The 23,870-nt window shown below is 38.8% G+C and overlaps 1 protein-coding gene across 5 annotated transcripts in view; it reads left to right on the top strand.

Moving 5' to 3' along the window:
* LOC101747065 (mucin-2) overlaps window positions 1–23,870 on the top strand; it is a 91,333-nt gene that overhangs the window by 18,246 nt on the left and 49,217 nt on the right. For 2 of the 5 annotated variants that reach the window (XM_021353521.3, XM_038012033.2), the window contains exon 3: window positions 6,333–6,390. The gene's annotated coding sequence lies outside the window, so the exon portion shown is untranslated. Of the gene's footprint in view, window positions 1–6,332; window positions 6,391–14,457; window positions 14,725–20,138; window positions 20,440–23,870 lie in introns of those variants that run through there. The other 3 variants (XM_062669319.1, XM_062669320.1, XM_038012034.2) reach the window with 3 other exon arrangements.

The following is a 23,870-nucleotide window of genomic DNA, read 5'->3' as shown; positions in this document are numbered from 1 at the left end:
TAAAATATCGGCGAATAAAAGACCTTAGTCGTTTGGAAATAAAATAATGACTTCAAATAACGCGAGCCTAAGCTAAGAAAGTAGTTTTAATTGTTTCTACGACTCGCGAAATGCGAAGAAAATACTATTGCTTATAATATAGTATTGCTTACATACTAAATCACACACACGGTTTTGAAAATCTCTGATAGCTGTGACTATAAGCATGAGAGGATTAAATAAGCTGATTATTGGCAATTGTTAGTCGATTCACTTAGGCAAGTGAGTACTAAAACTGGCGGACGAGCACCATCGCTCATGGATCCTGGCAATTACAGGAACCGAGCCAGAGACCAGACGCTCTGAGTTAAAAAAAACGTTTACGAAGTGTTAGCTTTCCGCACGGAGCTTCGCCCCCCTTGATTACATTTGATATCTGACTTCATTTGAGGAGTTGAATAAAAAGTAGCACATATTCTTCCTCAGAATTAATTCCTATTAGAGTTTGATGAATACCTAACAAATAGATAGGGTTACTTTCGTAATAAAAACAATAATATACATTAAACTAAAAAGCTTTGAAAACTTTTGAAAGAGATTGCGGACTAGGTCAGCCATTTACCTCTAGAATAAACAAATGATTTAATTTAAGGAGGATAGTTCCTAAGTAGATTTTATCGTGTATTATGGCTGCCTCAAGCACAGGCGAAAATAAAACTCCCGAATCGAACCCGGACCTCGAGTCATGGTCGCTTATCACACGACCAATAAGGCGGTGACCACACAGCAAATATGTTCAGTCAGTAATCGAATCTAGTCTCAAAGGTACATATTCAATAAAGCTTTCTAAGCCAACAAGACGATCAAATCCGCTGATACAACCAAACTGGTGGTAGGACCTCTTGTGAGTCCGCACGGGTAGGTACCACCACCCTGTCTATTTATGCCGTGAAGCAGTAATGCATTTCGGTTTGAGCTTATATCTCAAGGTGGGTGCCGCATTTACGTTATCACTACATAGTATAAAACAAAGTCGCTTTCTCTGTCCCTATATCCGTATGTATGTATGTATGCTTCAATCGTTAAAACTACGCAAGGGATTTTGACGCGGTTTTTTTCAATAGATAGAGTGATTGAAGAGGATGGTTTATATGTATAATAACATCCATTAAAAAGTGGAGAAATCAATAAAAAATACAGTTTCCGAAGCGAAGCGAAGGCGGCTCGATAGTATGTTATATGTCTCTATGGGCTCTAGTAACCACTTAACACCGGGTGGGCTGTGAGCTCGTCCACCAATATAAGCAATAAAAAAAAACCTTCAGCGAAAACACTTTTCCCTGAATGTAATTACAAAATTTCCCATGATTATTTTAATAACAAATAATAACAGTCTAACCTTTAATTTTGTAACATACTAAAAATGAATGTGTTTAATATGACAAATTACGGGATGCCTTAATGAATAAGCTCTAAGCAAGGAATTAGGTTTTGTAATCGTTTGCAGCTGGCTTTAATTATTTTGGAATTAAGCGGCACTTTAAAGTCCACTCAACGTAAACGCGGACTAATGAATGGGTCATAACATACTCGTAGGTACTACCCTATTCTAGAAAGTTCTAGGGAAGTTCATGTCCCTCCATGCTCTACCTTACGCACTACTTCAAACTTTTTTTTATTGCCCTTTTATGCAGACGAGCATACGGCCCACCTGATGGTGAGTGGTTACCGCGCCCATAGACTTCAGCAATGCCAGGGGCAGAGCCAAGCCGTTGCCTACCGTTGAGTACTCTCCACAAGCCTCGTTTGAATAAGGATATGTCATAGCGAGGTTTGCTAAAAGGTTTGAAAATAGATTTCACTCCAAGGCAGTGGCTCATCTGTGTCTATAGTTTACAAAAACACTCTACAAAGACAAAACGTTCGCTAAAAGTGATTAAATTACTATATTATTAACTAGCTTTTGCCCGCGACTTTGTCCGCGTGGAATAGTTACTTTGGAATATTGCTAAATTTTACCCGCCTCTTCATTTACGCAGAAAGTGAAAATATTTTTGAATAATTGAATGTTAAGGATTTATTTTACCAAAATCACGCTTTTTAACCAACTTGCATTGGTCTTAGCGTGATGTTATATAGCTCATAGCCTTCCTCGATAAATGGGCTATTTAACACTGAAAGAAATTTTCAAATCCACCAGTAGTTCCAGAGATTAGCGCGTTCAAACAAACAAACTCTTCAGCTTTATAATATTAGTATAGATAATAACTAAGAACAAATCACGCACGGTCATCGGACCCCAATTTAGAATTTGCTGTTATGGGCACCAGCGGCTGAAATAGATACTTATATACGTTTTTTTTTTAAATAAATACTTAATATTGATAGTACATATCTACCCAACAAAGAGGAAAGAAACCTGTTCATCACACGTATGTTTGCCGGATGTGGGAATCGAACCTACGACCTTCGGCACAACAGTCAGGTGAACAAACCACTGCACCACCGGGCCAATCACTATTAATTATAAACTTCAAATTTTCACTTTGATATGTAAAAAAAACATTTGAACATCTGCAATCGTAAACATTCCACTTCGATAAAGCGGCACGACACGAGAACCCTCTCATCGTGGCCGCCGGTAACTACATTTCCGATCCTGCGGAAAGAATGGAAAGCAGTCGACGTCGCCCCAAACACGTCATTTCGGATCCTCCCGATCCACTAACAGTGCTTTTAGGTACCCCAAGCACCGGTCATCGTTCTCGTCGAACCCGTCGCTTGCGACGAAGGGCTCGACGAGTAAATTAACCAGGCACAGCCCACTGAGTTTCTCGCGCGATCTTCTCAGTGGGTCGCGTTCCAGTGGTAGATTCTGCGGAGCACGGCTCTTGCTAGGGTTCGTGTTAGCAACTTCATCAGGTTTGAGCCCCGTGAGCTCACCTACTAGTTAAGGCGACGCTGGTATAGCCTCTCAAGGTAATCAAGGTTAAAAAAAAAAGAAAGTAAACATTATTATTTCACACATACACAAGAGATTTTTTTCGCTTGGAACAAACAACGTCGTTGCAAGGTCAATGTTCTGACGTGAACAGTCGAAAAAAAAAAACTTTTACAAAACACTTTTACCCAAACAAGTCGCTGAAGGTTAAAGCAATTAAACTTTCATGCGCGAATCGTCATTATTACTGAATTATTAGAATCTTCACTTTCGTTTGTCATTACAGGTCTCGTATCGGAGCCAAAAAGTCGTATTTAACATATTCAGTTGAACAGCAGAAAGCGTTTTCAAAGACTAATAAGATAAATTAGAAATTCGCTCGCTCGGAATCGTGACATACAAGCTTTTGGTTCTGAGATACGCGCGTACATAGATGCATCGCGTGACTGCACGCGATGATTTCGCCGAACCGATTAAGAACCAACCGTATTTGAATTAAAATATTGTGCTAACTTTGTTAATGCTTCATGCATTTCTGTGTTTGTATAAATTTGTTTGCCATTTCCTTATGTCAATATTTACCTTCTTCAAACGAGGCTTGTGGAGAGTATTAAGCGGTAGGCAGCGGCTTGGCTCTGCCCCTGGCATTGCTGAAGTCCATGGGCGACGGTAACCACTCACCATCAGGTGGGCCGTATGCCCGTCTGCCTACAAAGGCAATAAAAAAAAAAAAAACTTAAAACTCATTGGAAGTTAGCATGTTCTATAATAAATTCTTTAGTACGTTTTTTACTGATGGTAGGACCTCTTGTGAGTCCGCGCGGGTACCACCACCCTGCCTATTTCTGCCGTGAAGCAGTAATGCGTTTCGGTTTGAAGGGTGGGTAAGCCGTTGTAACTATACTGAGACCTTAGAACTGATATCTCAAGGTGATTGACGCATTTACGTTGTAGATGTCTATGGACTCCAGTAACCACTTAACACCAGGTGGGCTGTGAGCTCGTCCCCCTATCTAAGCAATAAAATAAAAAGATAATCTCACTAGCCATCTAGTGTTAAGTGGTTATTAGTACCATAGAAATTACAAGGTACTTCAGTTGTATATCCTACTGAATTAGATATTTTTACTTGTAGGTTATTTATTAGGTATTAGGCAAAAAATTAAATAAAAAAAGATTTTTTTTTGTTGCTGTCCATACGTCTCAAGGTCATTGACGTGCACATTCTTATTTGAAACGCACTATCAATACATATAAATAAAATTGGAGTGTCTGTTTGTAATATTGAAATAGCCGCTTTTTGCTAAATGCATATGAATATATTATGTACGGTACGGTACATACACCAAAATAACATTTTTTACAATTTTTGTCTGTCTGTCTGTCCGTCTGTTTGTTCCAGCTAATCTCTAGAACAGCTGGACAGATTTTGACGAGACTTTCACTGATAGGTAGCTGATGATATAAGGAGTAACTTAGGTTACTTTTTTTTACACTAGCTTCGTCCCGCGGCTTCACTTGCGGTACGACAACAACCGCGGGTAACGTCGCGAGATTCAGCTACCTATTAATAATTAAATTTAATGTTTCCGAAGCGAAGCGAGGGCGGGTCGCTAGTATATAATATTTTGATATTCAGCACGTGTGACATGATCACGTGTCCATTGAGAAATTATTTTTTGATTTCAATCAGGCCTCATGCAATACAGGTTGAATTTAAAAAAATAAAATAAAATAGCGTTTTAATATTGCGCGAAAGTTAATTCGACCTCAATACTACAAGCAGTAACTCGGAGTTCCAACTAACCAATACCAAAACCGCTACATCATTGTCGGTTTTATATTTACGACGTTTTGTGACGAAAACTATAATATTGTGTTATGTAAAATGCAATGCAATAACAAGCCAATTTGGGCCTTATGTCTGTAGCGGCGTATGTCGGCGAATAGAAAAACTCTGGTGAAAACAGAATCTTGTCAGAAATAAAATAGTTTCAGTGAACTACGGATAGAGGGTTTAATTTAGCATGTACCAGAGTAGGTTTGAAGCCTTGAAATAGTTCCAAATCGGTAAAAAAAAATTGAAAAAAGAGACATTAATTTATTTATTTTATTTTATTTATTTATTAGGCTCACAATACACATCACAAGCTAAAAAGATACATAAAAGAAAAGATGTGTGGTGTCGTTGGATACCGGATGGGAACGAAGTTCCATATAAAAAGAAAAAAAAAGAATTACCTACGAGAAAAAAATCGCGCGATGAAATATCGCTGTGCGGAAAACAAGGCCTTATTCCACGGACTTTTTCTTACGGTTTTTACTATCACATTTTTTTCAGTTCGGTCGCGCAGCAAATTCCCTATCTCCTCCAAGCCTGCCGTAAGGAACTTCGTTCCAAAAACACAAGTAAAAAGAAGTCTGGCTTGCAACATAAGTTACGTGCGCACGACAAAACAAGACATAGTGCTGAATTTGTACAACAACGTTCCTTATTAACAGCGACATTAGACGTAGTCGTGGCCTAAAAGATGAGACGGTTATACTAGTGTCGAGCGATGCATCGGTGCTCGAATCCCGCAGGCAGATACCAATTTTTCTAATGAAATACGTACTTACGAATCAAATTTAACAAAAACTTTCACAACGTATTGATTATCTCTGTCACCCCAAATGATTATACGCGTCGTGATGATACATTTTGTGAAGGTCCCGAGAAGATCTAGTTTGTGAGTGCGAGCTGAGTTAGTTGCAACACGAGGATGAGCCTTTGCGATGACCTTTAGTGATCTGGTAATAAAATGAAAAGACGCAGTGACGCCGCGCTAGATTCTGGGCCGTATTAAGTATAAAAAATTGGGGGTCAAAGTTACACATAAATATGTCAGCTAGTGACGGTAATTTAATAGTGCACTAATTACCGTCTTTAAAGTTTAAAAGTTGGAAAAAATTACATAACATGTTTTTTATCGCTTAGATGGCTGGACGAGCTCACAGCCCACCTGGTGTCTTTTTTTTTATTGCCCTTGTAGGCAGACGAGCATACGGCCCACCTGATGGTGAGTGGTTACCGTCGCCCATGGACTTCAGCAATGCCAGGGGCAGAACCAAGCCGCTGCCTACCGCAAGTGTTAAGTGGATACTGGAGCCCATAGACATCTACAGGGTGGCGCATTTACGTTGTAGATGTCTATGAGCTCCAGTAACCACTTAACACCAGGTGACCTGTGAGCTCGTCCACCCGTATAAGCAATAAAAAAAATAATGTAAAAAATCAGCAACGGATAAATAATATTTTTTTTTAGAAAAAGAAATATTTTTATTTAGCTTTATATCAAAGACACTTAATAACGAGATAAGTGTTTTTTTGATAATAATATGCCAATAATTTTTTTTGTTTTATTTTTTTCAGGTGTAAAGTGTTAAAAAAATTTGATTCGTGTGGTCAAAGCAGGCAAGAAGAATAATCGGTGAGTCACTATAACATTAGTCATTATAACATATTATTTTATTTTATTTATTATTATACTTAAATAAAGATTTGACAAAATCCAAATATTTGCTAAAGAAAAAAAAATATGTACACGTATGGTGCGCGAGCCTATCGTAACAATAAAAACGCCTTAAGTTTAATAGAAATTATGGTTTATCAAACACTCTAACCGTGAAAATGAACCTACAAGTCAAATAAACAGCTAGACCTCGAGATCCTAGTCGTTCGTTCTGTTTGAAAGCAAAAGTATTTTTTTCCTACCTAGAGGCTATTTCAGCTTCACCCTAACATGTAGGTGAGCTTACGGGGCTCAAACCAAGAGCAGTGCGTCGCAGAATCTACCACCGGATCGGAAACGCGACCCACTGAGAAGATCCAGCGAGAAACTCAGTGGGCTGTCTCTATGGGTGCAAAAGTAAAGTGAAGAAACATTTTTTATGCAAAAATAGCACTTAGCACGATATTCAATAGTTGACCAAACATTAGTCGCTTGTGACCACGAATACTGGAAAATATTCGAAAGTTGAGTAATAATTAAATGAAAAAAGTAAATTGGAGCTAAAGCCGAAAAAGAAGTTTTAATTAATAATTAACATATATACATAATATGTCCATTTACTTCATTATTTTTGAAAGATGATTATTTGTAACCTCGTCTCTCGGTCGTGGTGTATGTGAGCTCTCGTGATCGTTCGGGGCCCGGTAGGCTTCCAAAACTCAATTAATCTCGCATGCGGATGGCACACGCGTGAGAGCATGACCTTTCCATTTTAAGCGAGTATTTGCATCTAGGTCATTTTGTACTAGTACATTTGGACGCTAAAACTAATTTAGTACACATTTAAGATATTTATTTACCACTAGCCGACCCGGCAGACTTCGTAGTGCCTCAATCGATAAACAAAAGACCTAACATTTTTTATAAAATAAACTTAAAACAAATAAAAGGAATCCGTCCGACGGGGGACACATCAAAGGAAAAACAAAATTGTTATTTTTATTTAATTCCGGACACTTTTAATTTTATCTACCTTTTAAACCTTCTCTGGACTTCCACAAATAGTTTAAGACCAAAATTAGCCAAATCGGTCCAGCCGTTCTCGAGTTTTAGCGAGACTAACGAACAGCAATTCGTTTTTATATATAAAAATGTATATGACCGAATTATGAGCATATTTAAACCCATGGAAGCTACTAGTAAACAAGCCATATATATAATTATAATTCAACTGAATCGGAGAATGCTCAGCTCCTCAACCGGTACAGCTTCCTCAAGGGTACACTTAAATGTCAAAGTGTGTGTTTACATGTTTTCTTAACAATGTTTTTAACATACAGAATGTTGATTAAGACTACTGTTACAATTTTATGTCGTGTTCATTTATTTCCGTACACAATTTCTGGCCTTTCTAGAACTATACTTATCATGGTCACAGAAGACTCAGGTAAGGTCTGTTAAATACTACTAAAATAAATGTGAAAGTTTGTATGTATGGATGTATTATCTACCTTTTAAACCTTCTCTGGACTTCCACAAATAGTTTAAGACCAAAATTAGCCAAATTGGTCCAGCCGTTCTCGAGTTTTAGCGAGACTAACGAACAGCAATTCAATTTTGTATATAACTAGCTGACCCAGCAAACATTGTTTTGCCATATATAAGATTTCTAGGGAATTTCTAGTGTAGAAAAAAAATCTAACTTATTGTAAGCGTGTAAGGATGTGGTAAATGAGTGAAAGAGGTATGTAGTGCTGTGAACGATGAGGGAATATATAATAAAAATAACAAAACCTCATTCAACCACATAATACCTCACTATAACAAAAAAAAATGTCCAAATAAAAAAAATATGTTAGGGGTGGACAACCCTAATCACTTAGGGGTATGAAAAATAGATAGTAGCCGATTCTCAGGCTTACTGAATATGCATAAAAAATTTCATGAGAATCGGTCAAGCGGTTTCGGAGGAGTATGGGAACGAACATTGTGACACGAGAATTTTATATATTAGTAGGTATAAATAAGTATTTGTGCAATTGCACGAATCTGCGCCACGCCCGTGCGCTCGTTGATCCGAGCATCAACTGTTTTTGATTTTGTGTTTCATTGCTGGTTTTTTTTTTCAGTAAAGTAATGTATTTTTTATGAAACTATCGTTTCATTCAGCTGTACTAACAGGATGGAGCGTAAATAATGCTAGTAAAACATTTTAAAAATATGTTTTTTTTAAATCAGGATCGATTTTTTTTCCGTCCCATTTTACATCCCAAAGGTGTCATTAGTAATATCGTCTGTCTTCGTTTTTGGAAGCGGTCTAACACCCAGTAGCTATATTGCAGCAGTGTTTGCAGTAAATCACGCAGCTAATCACTGGTTATCACGCTTAGTGTCAAGGTATTATCTCATTGTCTTGTCAACATTCGTGTTAATAATTACATAGGGTCATTCCATAATGGAATAATTATGTTTTTCATTCCGTATATGATAGTTGATAAAGTAATTTTTTACTATTTTTATGATGTATTTTTTTTTATTGCCCGTTTAGGCAGATGAGCATACGGCCCATCTAATAGTCAATATTTGTTTACATAGCTCCATCATCAAAAGTGTAATGTAATGTTAATAATTTTACGCATTTTGAAGTCGTTGTGGCCTAACAGATAAGACGTCCGGTGCATTCGTATTGAGCGATGCACCGGTGTTCGAATCTCAGGCGAGTACCAATTGTTCTAATGAAATACGTACTCAACAAATGTTCACGATTGACTTCCACGGTGAAGGAATAACATCGTGTAATAAAAATGAAACCCGCAAAATTTTAATTTGCGTAATTACTGGTGGTAGGTCCTCTCGTGAGTCCGCGCGGTTGGGTACCACCACCCTGCCTGTTTCTGCCGTGAAGCAATAATGCGTTTCGGTTTGAAGGGTGGGGCAGCCGTTGTAACTTACTTGAGACCTTAGAACTTATATCTCAAGGCGGGTGGCGCATTTACGTTATGGATGTCTATGGGCTCCAGTAACCACTTAACACCAGGTGGGCTGTGAGCTCGTCCATCCATCTAAGCAATAAAAAAAAAAAAAAAAACACCGGCCTGGTAGAGACACGCTGTTCTATAAAATAACTATCAACAGCTTTGTAAACCGTGTTTTAGCTAAAATAAAGTTTGATTTGATTTGATTTGTAAATTAGTCGTCCGTTTTCGTCTGTTTTCGTTTTCGGAAGCGGTCTCCTGGCACCCAGTATATTGGCACTTTTGATGTTAACCGGTTCCCGGGGGTTACAGGAATCAGAGCTATCGCGCCCCTCTTTAAATAGGAAATTGGAATTTTATTGGAATATCGACAAAATCTACGTCCTGTTTATACAGATAGTAATTAGTCATACAGTTCGGAATCTGCTGTATCTAAGTCGATCATTCACAGTTTTTTTATTGCTTAAACGGGAAGGGACAGATTCACAGCCCACCTGGTGTTAGGTGGCTATCGAACCCCATGGACATGTTCAACGTAAATTCCGCCACCCACCTTGAAACACCAGTTCACGAGGTCTCCGTTTTTACAGTACAACGGCTGCCCCACCCTTCAAACCGAAATGCATTACTACTTCACGGCAGAAATAGGCAGGGTGGTGGTACCTACCAGAGCGGACCCACGAGGCGTCCTTCCACCAGTAAAGTATGTTCTTGGAAGTCGCTCGTCCACACGTGACAAGTCAAATAATATATTAAAACAGCTTATCTGAAGAGTAGGCAACGCACTGGCGTAAACGCTGGTGACCGTGGGCGGCGGTGAATCACTCACCATCAGGTGACCCGTCTTGCTCGTTTGCCTCTTAGTAGTTATAAAAAAAAAAAAAGCTAAACATCTCCAATTTTGCTCGGATTAAAAGTAATCATGTCACGTTCCGATTTATACAGTTTATCTTTACAAAAATAATCTAATCGATTTGTGGTTAAAATGAGGATATTATAACGAACAAAATACTTTCGCATCTAAATATTATAGATACACACTTACATAACAGCGACAATTATCATTATAACTTTAACATTTCAAACTAATTACAATGAGTGTGTTATGTGATTTAGTTCATTGTCTACCGTAAATTTTATTTTCGATTCGTATCGTTCGACTTTCTCTCGTCGCCGTATGACTTTGAACAGCTTAGCTGCGATGATATCGTTTCACACGACCGATCCCTTATCATTGTGGCATCGAAGCGGTGAAGACACGCATCTCGCGAGCTCACACACTACAGGGTAGGACTCAGGTCCTCCTTAGCGAAAGAGGTTACAATATCTGGTGAACACGTTACTTAAGAACTCTATGAAATTATTCAGTGTTTAGTTGTTAGGTAGGCACTTACCTTTAGGTAATTAACTTTTCAATATCTTTAATCAGTTACAAAACTCTGATGACTCAATTAAACTATTTCATATTCATAAACATTAAATAAAAGTCATTTTCAATTGAACAAATTTTAATCTCACAAAAGCATTGTGACAACCCAGATTTGGCCCTATTCTACCCCGAATACCTATTCCCCCTACGGTAAATAATTTCAAGGGTAGCGGTTGTATAAGGTATTTTGTTCGTTTGTAAAAGTTGACCGTTTTTAAATAACAATGCACGTTTAACATTTTACTGTGGGTAGGACCTCTGGTGAGTCCGCACGGGTAGGTACCACCACCCTGCCTATTTCTGCCGTGAACTAGTAATGCGCTTCGGTTTGAAGAGTGGGGTAGCCGTTGTAACTACACTAAGACCTTAGAACTCATATCTCAAGGTGGGTCGCGGCATTTACGTTGTAGATGTCTATGGGCTTCACTAACCACTTAACACTAGGAGGCTGTGAGCTCGTCCACCCATTTAAGTAATAAAAAGAAATGCCTCAAAAAGGAAATGGTTGGGGCCCACGCCTCCCAATCTAAATTCCTGATTACGTTGCGTGTTATATAACTAGCACCGATATGTGTAGCATGAGAAACGATTGTTCTGAGATGAGATTATTGGGGCATCGTTGCTAAATCGCACGAACACTTAATTAGGTATTTAAACCCTTTCGCGGTTAATTAGCTTACTTCTTTTTTTTTTTTCGTAATTCCCAAATGTCGTTTGCATTAACTGTAGCCGTTGCGTGCGTATTTCGAAGCTTAAAGAATTCGCTTGCTGCAATTAAATTAGCATAGTGTGTTCGTATAGCATTACGTATTAATTTTTAACTTTACGATGTACAAACTGTGTTGTATATTGACCCGTTGCTGTGTTTGTACGGGGGTATAATTATAAATACTAGAGGTCCCGCAGTAGTCGAAATTCGACTATAATTAATTGGAATTGTAAGTTTGTACACTATTATGATTGTATTTTATTTATACTTCTATAATCACAAATTTCGCCAAGACTACACTATAAAAATATTAACCAAGACAAACAATATTTCTCAATTTGACAACAGACGTCAAGAACAAAAGTTTGACAATAAATAGTATGCATGCGTGTGTGCGTCAAATACATGGTATGTAGTGTGTGTAATGTTTTCTTTGTCGATTTAATGTATCTTTTATGCATTATTTAAAAAAATATATTAGCATTGTGCACTTCTTCTCTATATTCTCTATAAGTGTGGAAAATTTCATACTCCTCCGTCCGCGCAATTTTCTTAAAAAGGGATACAAAGTTTTTGCTTTACGTATTAATTATAAATATTTATTTGATGCTTTCGTAATTACGGACGGAATTAGATGTACTAAAAGTCTAAAAAATTTTTTTTTTATATTTTATTATTATTTGATTGATAAATAAATAAAAAAGATTGCTTATTGTTGAAGAGTTACTTGTGTCATTGTATCGTTCTTTAGTCCATAACCACTTCGATAAAGCGGCACGACACGAGAACCCTCTCATCGTGGCCGCCGGTACTACATACCCGATCCTGCGGACAGAATGGAAAGCAGTCGACGTCGCCCCAAACACGTCTTTTCGGATCCTCCCGATCCACAAACGGTGCTTTTAGGTCCCTCAAGCACCAGTCATCGTTCTCGTCGAACCCGTCGCTGGCGACGAAGGGCTCGGCGAGTAAATTAACCCTCAGACACAGCCCACTGAGTTTCTCGCCGGATCTTCTCAGTGGGTCACGTTTCCGATCCGATGGTAGATTCTGCGAAGCACTGCTCTTGCTGAAACGGAAACGCGACCCACTTAGAAGATCCGGCGAGAAACTCAGTGGGCTAGGGAATATACACTGTCGCACTTATTATAATACCATGAGATTTCCGACGTCGCCCGGGTCATTCATTACATTTAAGAAAATACAATAATATGTGTTAGTCCAGGATTTAAACTATCTATTTTCTTGTGAGTCCTTTCAACCTACTTTGCGTTTTTACAATTTTACATATAAACATAAAAAACTTTTACATTTATAACAATAATATAAATTTGGATCAAAAATCATGTGATTGCTTGACTATTACGCCTAGTGAGGTCGAGTGAACGAACCCATATTTCCCATACAAATTGATCGTATTTTGGCCACACGCGATACAAGCTCCGATAGAGCCGTGAATAGTAACAAATAATAACATAATTTGACCTGTAACGAAGCGTACATACACTTTCCAACCTTATTTGGTGTTGTTATAGTTCGCAATTGTACAGGAAATAAATAAAGACGGTGCTTTTGTGATTGTGCAATGCAAATATTTGAAACGTCTTGATACTTCTGTGTGTGTTTTGAATGAATTTGTAAAGATCTTCAGATGTTTTCCGTTCGAATAACCTTTCTATTGCTATCGTGCAACGAGGTGTTTTCTTATCTTATACCTTTAAACGAGCAATTCTTGTATATTAATATATATAATCTAAATCTCGGAAACGGCTCCAACGATTTTCATAAAATTTAGTATACAGGGGATTACGGGGGCGATAAATCGATCTAGCTACGATTTATCTTCAGAAAATGTTGTTTTATTCGTGTTTTCAATAATCAACTCTTCCCGACATCTATTGGCGAATAATAATACTATTTTTCTTAATTGAGGGCAACTAACCGCTTTAAAGACACAAAAAAATGGCGTTATCAAAAAAAACCGAGCAAAGCTCGGTCATCATCTATTCAGTAATACGACGACATAATACGACCCAATCTAATATACAGCTATGAATATGATTTTAAGTACTTTCTATTACTGGTGGTAGGACCTCTTGTTAGTCCAAACGGGTAGGTACCACCACCCTGCCTATTTCTGCCGTGAAGCAGTAATGCGTTTCGGTTTGAAGGGTGGGGCAGCCGTTGTAACTATACTGAGGCTTTAGAACTTGTATCTCAAGGTGGATGGCGCGTCTACATAGTTGATGTCTATGGGCTCCAGTAACCACTTAACACCAGGTGGGCTGTGAGCCCGTCCACCCATTTAAGCAATAAAAAAATACAATAATAATAATAAACACTGAGGTGGTAATTGGAATGTGAATATAAACCAATTAAAAATATAAATAATCTATATATGTATATAAAAACGGAGCCAAAATCTTAAAACGCAGAAATTAAAGTTTGTTTTGTTATTATTTAAAAAAAATTAATCGAATAAAAAAATGTATAATTTAAAAACCTTCTGAATCATATTTAGTTATAAGTAAAAAAAGCATATCCGTATCTCTTTTTAGGCTTAATTGTCAACTTCAAAACTAATGTCAAATGTCAAATTGCAAGCCACAGGTTAGGAATGTATTCCTAAGCGTTTTTCGACAAACAGTACTTATGTAATGTTTTATTTGCTTTTGTGTAAAACGGCATTGTCATTTAATATTTATGTGAACACAATTATCACGCTTGTCATGCTCGGTGTGAGTAGAAAAATTAACAATAGCGCGGATTAATAAGTCGTATTGAATGACTATTTCACTATCGTTGGTTTGATCTTTTGTTCGCTTTAGGATATCTGATAATCTTTTGTTTAGTTTAGACTTATTTGACGTAATCGTTCGATTTTTTTCATGATAACTATTTTAATACGCTTTTATTAGCTTCAGACGTATTGTGCCGTCTTCGCGGCAAATTTTAAATCTGACATTTTACAACGCCAATCGATCTCCACGTTCGGATCCAGCAAATGACAGCGAAGCTACATCGCATGCACACACACATCGATTACGAACGGGAGCCGAGCAACACGCAACCGAATCTAGAACATTTTAAACTTAACCGAAATCGACGACCGCGGGTGAAGTTAAATTATAATTCATTAACAAAGGCCTAGTGATTCTGGAACAGTGCACGCGTCCAGGAGCTCCGTGTGGCAGTCCCAGGTGCGTATGTGCATTTACACTATTTGTTGAATCCTAGACGTACATCGGGGACCTAGGATACCTTGCTGGGCAAGTTCCGTAGCCATCCCCGACCAGGGATCGATTGGTTTGTCCAGACCCAGTGTGTGTGTCGCGACGATAACCGGCTTAACCATACTACCGAGCCGGGAACCAACGCTTCACATACATTTTATGGTGCCGAAACCCGGGAAATCTACCGTCACAGCAAAATACAAGTTCTTAAATTTAACTAGTATTTAACGTAACTACTTTTTAACCGCTTTCTTAATTATATTACGATCAATTTCATTAGGCCTAAGACAATACGAATCACGTCATCAACCCACTGTGCAAATTAATTGCAATCCGTAACGCTGTGCATACAATCAAATAACATAACGGTGTATGTACTTCATTCTCTTCAGTGCATTAATTTGTAAATTCATTATATTAAACGTAAAAGAGAATCTAATAAATAATTCTAGATTAATTGTCGTCAACTTTACGAGGATACCCTCCGTCTTCGTTTGTTGAACGTATAACGCTGCATTGTTCGCCCATCAGTTAATTATGTATCTTGGTACAAAGTTATATTCTCATAAATATAATTGTTGTGCTAATACCGATTTTAAATAATATCACGTTTGGTTTAATTTTAAAACATTTAAATTTAAATCTAAACCTATACCAATCTTGTTTTGACACGATCAAATACCGTCCACGTATTGAGAAATTAATGAGTTACTTTGTGAATTTTTATTTTATTCATTTTTCGTTTCCGTACTACCTACCTACCTATAAATATCGTTTGGTGATTACGGTTCTTTGTGTTTGCGATATTATTCTAATACTTACAACTCAGGTATACGAACACATACGTCATCTTTTACCTGAGTTATTCAATTGCAAATGGGTTATTGACCTTGTAGTTTTATCCTTTTGTATTGGTTGCGTAATTACAAAACATTTTACATTACAAAAACATTTTACATTAATCCTTTATTTTCCTTCAAATATTCATAGTACTTATTTTCTAATTTTTTATTTTTTTGTTTTATTTTTTTTGAATTCAATTGAAATAAAATCGTAGCTCCGATTAAGAATGTCACATTCCGTGAAGCGGAAGGTATCGTGTGCAGTACTTAAGAAAAGTAAATCGAGGTCGATGGACACAGATGAAATTTCGGTTCAGGACCTACCAGTATTGCGACGGAAGCGTACTTTATCTTTAAATCGATTAAAGAAAACCTTAGTTATTGCCCGAGCGGCTAAATATGATCCGGAACAATGTAACACCTTCCTTGCTTGTTTTCCGGAAGTAAAAAAAGTTGTTAGTGCCTTTGAGGCTGCATACGGTGACATTATATCACTGATAGACAGTTGCGATGAGGAGGCTGAGGACCTGCTTCGCATGGAATTTGATGATATTTATATGGAGATTCTTTCTATATATCGGCAGTTGACTATCAAAACGGGTAGCGAATTGAACACTTCGCTAGAATCTTCCAAGGTAACAAGTCACAACATAAAACTTCCTAAAATTTCTGTACCGCAGTTTTCAGGTGAAATAAAAGGTTGGCCTAAATTCCATGACGTATTCCACTCCCTCATTCATAACAACGCAACACTTACGGACTCAGAGCGTATGCATTATCTAATATCAAGTTTGTCTGGAGATGCCGTGGCACTCATACGCTCCTTCCCTTATGAAGGGAAATTCTATCAGGAGGCTTATCAAACATTGATTGATCGTTATCAAAATAAGCGTGATTTAGCTTTCACCTGTTGGAAAGAAATACTTAATGTAAATTTAAAATTAAATTCTCCATCTGACTTTCGACGTAGTCTTGATTTGTTTAACGAAAATTTATCGATATTGAAAGGGTTAAACCTGCCAACTGACAGTTGGGATTTTATACTTAGCTACTTAGTTCTTTCAAAGCTGGACTCAAACACTCGTCGTGCTTTTGAAATACAATTTTCAGATTCTGAGTTGCCAGCCTTCAACGACCTCAAACGATTTTTACAAAACAAATGCGAAGCCCTTATACGCGATGGCCACTTCTTTGTTCATGATCGTCCTGCTCCGGATAAGCCACGTTCTGCTGCGATTCATAACGTCGTGTCATTCAATAAAAAACCGGTTTCTACTTTTTTATCAAACACCCCACCGAAGAAGAACGATTCTAAGGATATGCTGACACCAACTACCGTAGTAAATTCTACTCCACCGACACTCAAGTGCTCGTACTGTGACGGTGAGCACACTATAGTCTCTTGCGAATCATTTTCACAAAAATCGGTAGATGATAGATACAATCATGCGAAGCTTCATCGATGGTGTTTCAATTGCTTACGCGCCTCGCATCAATTAAAAAATTGTAAATCTATCTTCAGATGTAAAATTTGTAGAAAGAACCATCACACGCTTCTCCATCGAGATTTGTGTGACACTGGCAGCGAGGACGTAGCCAAGAGTCATGTATCGATTAATCGACTGCCACCGTCTTCTTCTAGTCAAGAGCCACAAACCAGGCTTTTACAAACATGAATGGTAGCTCTGTAGTTCTGCTGGCTACTGCTAACGTTGAAGTGCGCGACTCATCTGGTCACTTTCATACTCTTCGCGCACTCATCGACCCTGGTAGTCAATCACATTTCATTTCTAATCAAGCTATGGAACGATTGGGCTTAAAGCCTAAGCAAACTTCACGAAATGTTTGTGGCTTGGGGCAATCATCGACGTCAGTGACTGGAATGGTGGAGCTTCAACTCGGAATTCATCAAAAGAATTTATTTAATTTAACGGCTCTCATCTTACCATCTATTTGTGCACAAATGCCCACCGCTCGTCTTGATCTTTCTTCATGCGAACACCTACGTAATTTGCGACTCGCTGATCCGAATTATAATAAGCCTGGACCAATAGATCTGCTTATCGGTGCTGAAATGTTTTCAACGCTGTTACTGCCCGGAAATATTTCAGGTAGTCTTCATGAACCCTCAGCCTTGAACACCATCTTCGGATGGATCCTGATGGGAAATGTCAAATGCAGGGATGAGACAAAACACTCAAATTCTTTTTTTCTAAGAGAACACGATACTCCTCTCCATGAGGAATTGAGGAGACTGTGGGAGTTGGAGGTCATACCTAAATCATCAGTTCTAACGCCGGACGAGCAACAATGTGAGAAACTTTTCACTGAAACCCACGCTCGAGGTACATCTGGAAGGTACATCGTTTCTTTGCCGTTTAGGCAGAGGGATGGGGAGTTAAAGTTTCCGGGTTCGCGTGAAAATGCATTGCGAAGATTTCATTCATTGGAGCGAGGACTTCTTTCAAGCCCAAACCTTCATGAGCAGTATTCGGACTTCATGCTGGACTACTTACATAATGGTCATAGGAGTATCCTTTTATATGCTAAGTCTCGCGTGGCCCCAATTAAGAGAGTTTCATTGCCGAGGCTAGAGCTCTGCGCTGCGGTTCTGCTCGCTGACCTGCTCAAATTCGTAAAAGAAGTGTATGTACCGTTACTTCCGCTTTCTGATACATTTGCTTGGTCAGATTCAACGGTAACTCTGTCATGGATTCGTGGCCATTCCTCGCGTTGGAAAACATTTGTTGCTAATAGGGTTAGTCATATCCAAGAAACTGTCCCCGAAACTCACTGGAATCACGTGCGCTCTAATGAAAATCCTGCGGACATAGCTTCCCGCGGTATGTGTCCGAGCGACCTACTCCAGAGTGAGTTATGGTGGGCGGGACCGAGCTGGCTTCAGCAACCTTCATCTTCATGGCCTTCAAATTCCGGTCTCGAGGTGAACGAGACTGATATGCTTGCCGAGGAACGCTGTTTTTCGTTGATCGTGAATGATGAACCTAACTTTATCGTTTCTTTGCTCGAAAGGTTTTCATCAATTCGTAAGGTTCAACGTATTATTGGTTATTGTCTTCGTTTTATCAGAAATGCTAACAAAAACCAGACACGTGTTCCGGGTACCTTTTTAGGTCGTGCAGAACTTCATGGGGCCCTGATGACGATTACCAAGCGAATTCAATTTCTCAACTTTCAGGATGAAATTCGTAAGCTCGAGAATGGTATACCATTACCCAAACCGTGGAGAAAACTCAATCCATTCCTGGACGACCAAGGTCTTGAGTTTAGTCATAAGCATCCTGCTCTGTTGCCGCGTCATTCTAGGTTCACATACATGATCATCGAAGCAATTCACAAAGAGAATTGTCATCCTGGGTTGGGAACGACACAATATATTTTGATGCAGCTGTTTTGGGTATTCTCTTCTAAACGTGCTATTCGTCATTGCTTGTCAAAATGTGTTTCGTGTTATAAAACTAATCCGAAATTATTGGAACCATTCATGAGTGACTTGCCGGCTTCTCGTGTGAATCAAGTCAAACCATTCTCTATTGTTGGCGTGGACTACGCGGGTCCATTCCAAATCAAACTCGGTAAGCATCGCGGTGCCAAAATCGGTAAGGCCTATTTGTGCCTATTCGTATGTTTTAGTACCAAAGCAGTTCATTTGGAAGTGGTTAGTGAGCTCTCGTCCGAAGCCTTTATTGCTGCCCTGCGCCGTTTTGTTGGGAGACGCGGTAGGGTGAATGTTATACACTCCGATTGTGGTACGAATTTTATTGGAGCTCAGAAGATCCTTAATCTTTATATGCATTCTGCTTCTGAGTCTCAAAACATTGAATTTAAATTCAATCCCCCTTCTGCTCCACATTTCGGAGGTGTATGGGAAATACAAATTAAAGCAGCTAAAACTCACTTACATCGTATTATAAGTAATCAAACTTTAACGTTCGAAGAGTTAACAACACTTTTCGTTCAAATCGAAGCTTTGCTAAATTCTCGGCCGCTTTGCTCTTTGAGTTCAGATCCTAACGATTTGAACGTTTTAACGCCGGGACATTTCTTGGTTCTGGAACCACTTACCGCCGTTCCAGATTCTAACTTGTTGGATGATCAGATGTCTAGATTGAATCGCTGGCAATTGATTCAACGTTTCCAGCGGCATTTCTGGCAACGCTGGAAGTCCGAGTATCTGCATTCCCTAACTCAGAGAGCAAAGTGGAACAAAAGGGGCGAAACTTTGAATGATGGTTCTGTTGTACTGATTAAGAGTGAAAGTACAATGCCGTTGCACTGGCCTTTAGCTCGTGTCTCCAAGCTTCACGCCAGCCCTGATGGCGTGGTTCGTATTGCCACTGTCCGTACAGCCAATGGCAAATTCTACACTAGGCCATTAACGAAGTTAGCTCCCCTACCTATTTATTCTAATTAACTAAAATTCTAAAATTATTAAAATTATATTGTCTTTAATTTAATTTAGATGTAGGTTTCTTTAGTAATTTCTTTGGTTTTCATTATCATTTTAACTTAGTGGAAAATCCAATAACTTGTATTTTGGTGGGCGGTATGTGCCGTCTTCGCGGCAAATTTTAAATCTGACATTTTACAACGCCAATCGATCTCCACGTTCGGATCCAGCAAATGACAGCGAAGCTACATCGCATGCACACACACATCGATTACGAACGGGAGCCGAGCAACACGCAACCGAATCTAGAACATTTTAAACTTAACCGAAATCGACGACCGCGGGTGAAGTTAAATTATAATTCATTAACAAAGGCCTAGTGATTCTGGAACAGTGCACGCGTCCAGGAGCTCCGTGTGGCAGTCCCAGGTGCGTATGTGCATTTACACTATTTGTTGAATCCTAGACGTACATCGGGGACCTAGGATACCTTGCTGGGCAAGTTCCGTAGCCATCCCCGACCAGGGATCGATTGGTTTGTCCAGACCCAGTGTGTGTGTCGCGACGATAACCGGCTTAACCATACTACCGAGCCGGGAACCAACGCTTCACATACACGTATGTATGTTTGTAACGGAATATTTGAACATGATTTTGACCCCCTTCAAAACGTCGTATTAGCTCGGAATTTGGTATACATATGAAGGACCGATGACAATTCAATTTTAAAAAAAAATATATATTGAAAAAAAAAATTGGTAAAATTTAAATTCAACTAAAAAATGAAAAACAAATAATAGTTTAAAAAAACTAACAAAGTACGCTTTTTATAGAAAATCCAACTAAAAAATAGAAAATAAATTTGAATTAAAAATAGTGTACGAAAAAATCGTATTTTGTTAGTTATTTAAACTATTATTTATTTTTATGGATGCGCTCCTTCTATTCTATAGAAAATAGTTGGAAGATGGTTTGCGATAGTGACGAGCTTACCACGACCACGTTTCGTGGTACCGTGGTACCAGCAGCGTAACGAAAAGTTCTTTTATTTATGCAAGAAAGCAGAAAGCAGGTAGAAATGGCTGGCGTGGCTTGTTTTAATAACACTATCCCCCCTTCGTTGGCTTTGGCTAGCGGCAGTGGCGGAAGGTGGCGTGTTAACATGGCTTGGCGGCTTGGCTGGCGGCAGGGCATGACAGCTGACGTCACGTCCGATACACATAATTATGTTGATACCTCCACTACCCGACGTGGGCAAAGTTGTACTTAGATCTAAGTAACAAAAGCCAGAAAGAAAGAAAAAATAACAGAAAGTACATGTTACTCGTTAGATTCCCAGCATATTGTAATGTTTTTGGTTATTACCTTGATGGGTGGACCAGCTCACGGCCGACCTAGTGGTTACCGGAGCCCATAGACATCTACAACGTAAATACCGCCACCTACCTTGAGACATAAGTTGTAAGGTCTCAGTTTTAACAGTACAACGGCTACCCCAACCTTCAAACCGAAATGCATTACTGCTTCTCGGCAGAAATAGGCGGGTGGTGGTACCTAACCGTGTGGAGTCACAAGACCTCCTACCACCAGTAAGTCGATATGTTTTTAAATCTATATATATAAAAATGAATTGCTTGCATGATTTGGCTAATTTTGGTCTTGAATTATTTGTGCAAGTCCAGAGAAGGTTTAAAAGGTAGATAAATATGAAAACGCTCGGAATTAAATAAAAATAACAATTTTGTTTGTCCTTTGATGTGTCCCCCATCGGATGGATTCCTTTTGTCTTTTATTTATCGATTGAGGCACTACGCAGTCTGCCGGGTCAGCTAGTAAATAATAAATAATTATTATGAATTTAAACGAAATTCGGGCTGATAGTAAACGTCATCGCATTAAATCTATTTCAGCATTTAAAGTAATTATTGACAAATAAACGAAATTCTATTACAAGAACCGTAACACGAGTATGATCAAACAATAAGTAAACTAATTTACATATTTCGTCAGGATATTTCGTCGTAAACAGTAAACAGTAATAAAAGTTAATAATGATGACGTTGAGAAGTGGTGCTGTGGGAATCGCTTGCAAGACCGTTTTTGTTTTGGTCCGGATGAACCGAGCGTTCGTCCGTTGAGTTGTGACCGCAATTTCTAAAAGGATTATTGGAAGTTATGGATAGGCCATTCGTGAATAATGAAAAATACGATCAGCTTACATTTTTTACTGGTGGTAGGACCTCTTGTGAGTCCGCACGGATAGGTACCACCGCCTTGCTTATTTCTGTCGTGAAGCAGTAATGCGTTTCGGTTTGAAGGGTGGGGCAGCCGCTGTAACTATATTTGAGACCTTAGAACTCATATCTCAAGGTGGGTGGCGCATTTACGTTGTAGATGTCTATGGGCTCCAGTAACCACTTAACACCAGGTGGGCTGTGAGCTCGTCCACACAACTATGCAATAAAAAAGAAAAGAACAGTTGCCGCAACCCGCATGAGCCATGAGGTCGAAATTTCCATTGTATTATGTAATGGCTGTCCCACCCCTTAAACCGAAACCCATGATTATTTTGCGACAGAAATCAGCAGGATAATTGTACTTACCCATTCAGTCTTACAATACATCTGACGATCGCAGTACCCTGATATTAAACACAGAGAATGCTGCTGCCCGTTCTCTAATGATGGCTTCCCTCTGTCATCCTTTTACACCAATACACACAAGAGATGGAGTGGTGCTATTCTACACTGACACTATGCAGTCAAAAATCGTGCACTGTCATCCTTTATTTACTTTTTTCCCCTACCTATGCTGATAGCCTTGAGAGGCTATATCAGATTCTTCCTTGAAGTGGAGGGTAGCTCACGGGGCTCAAACCGGAGTGTTGCTAACAAAAGCAAAAGCAGTGCTTCGCAGAATCTACCACCGAATCAGAAACGCGACCCACTGAGAAGATCCGACGAGAAACTTAGTGGGCTGTGTCTATGGGTTAATTCACTCGTCGATCCCTTCGTTGCAAGCGACGGGTTTATTTACCACAAAAGCTACCGCGTTCACCGATATAGCATGATTTGCAATTATGGTTATTAGCATTAGGTCTAAAACAAAATAAACATTCAGTTCCACCTTGATGATAGATGATTAATAAAGAACTTGCACTTATCATGCACTAAATGAACTTGCACTTAACACGCACTAAATGAGCATCCACTTAATTTGATTGTGTTAATGACTCACGATCGTTACTATCACGTTTTACAAATAAACAAACAAATAGACAATTCAAACCACTAAAATTTGTTCACGATGCTAGTTTATACAAACCTTGACACCTGATTGAGTTTTATTGTTTTTAACACGCTTTCATTAGTTTGGGGTATATGTTTGGAATCTTTGAACATCATTTACTGGTGGTAGGACCTCTTGTGAGTCCGCACGGGTAGGCACCACCACCCTGCTTATGTCTGCCGTGAAACAGTAATGCATTTCGGTTTGAAGAGTGGGGCAGCCGTTTTAAGTATACTGAGATCTTAGAACTTATATCTCAAGGTGGGTGGCGCATTTACGTTGTAGATGTCTATATGGGCTCCAGTAACCACTTAACACCAGGTGGGTTGTGAGCTTGTCTACTCATTTAAGTAATAAAAAAAAACATCATTATCGCCGACTCGAAAATTTTCAAACGCACCAATGATTATACAATAACCTTATAACTTCGCTCTAATATCCTGACCAGTATCAACAGGTTTTATAAGACATGACATGAATTGTTAGTTCGGTTTGCTGTCCAAACCTGTTTTTTTTAGGTTTTTAAACTAAGTATATTTCTTGACACCAAAGTCAAAAAGAAAAAAATTATA

The sequence above is a fragment of the Bombyx mori genome, chromosome 7, assembly GCF_030269925.1.
Source record: "Bombyx mori chromosome 7, ASM3026992v2".
In the NCBI taxonomy this organism is placed as follows: domain Eukaryota; kingdom Metazoa; phylum Arthropoda; class Insecta; order Lepidoptera; family Bombycidae; genus Bombyx; species Bombyx mori.
The sequence above is the reverse complement of the archived record's forward strand: the minus strand, read 5'-3'. Positions and strand labels throughout refer to the sequence as shown.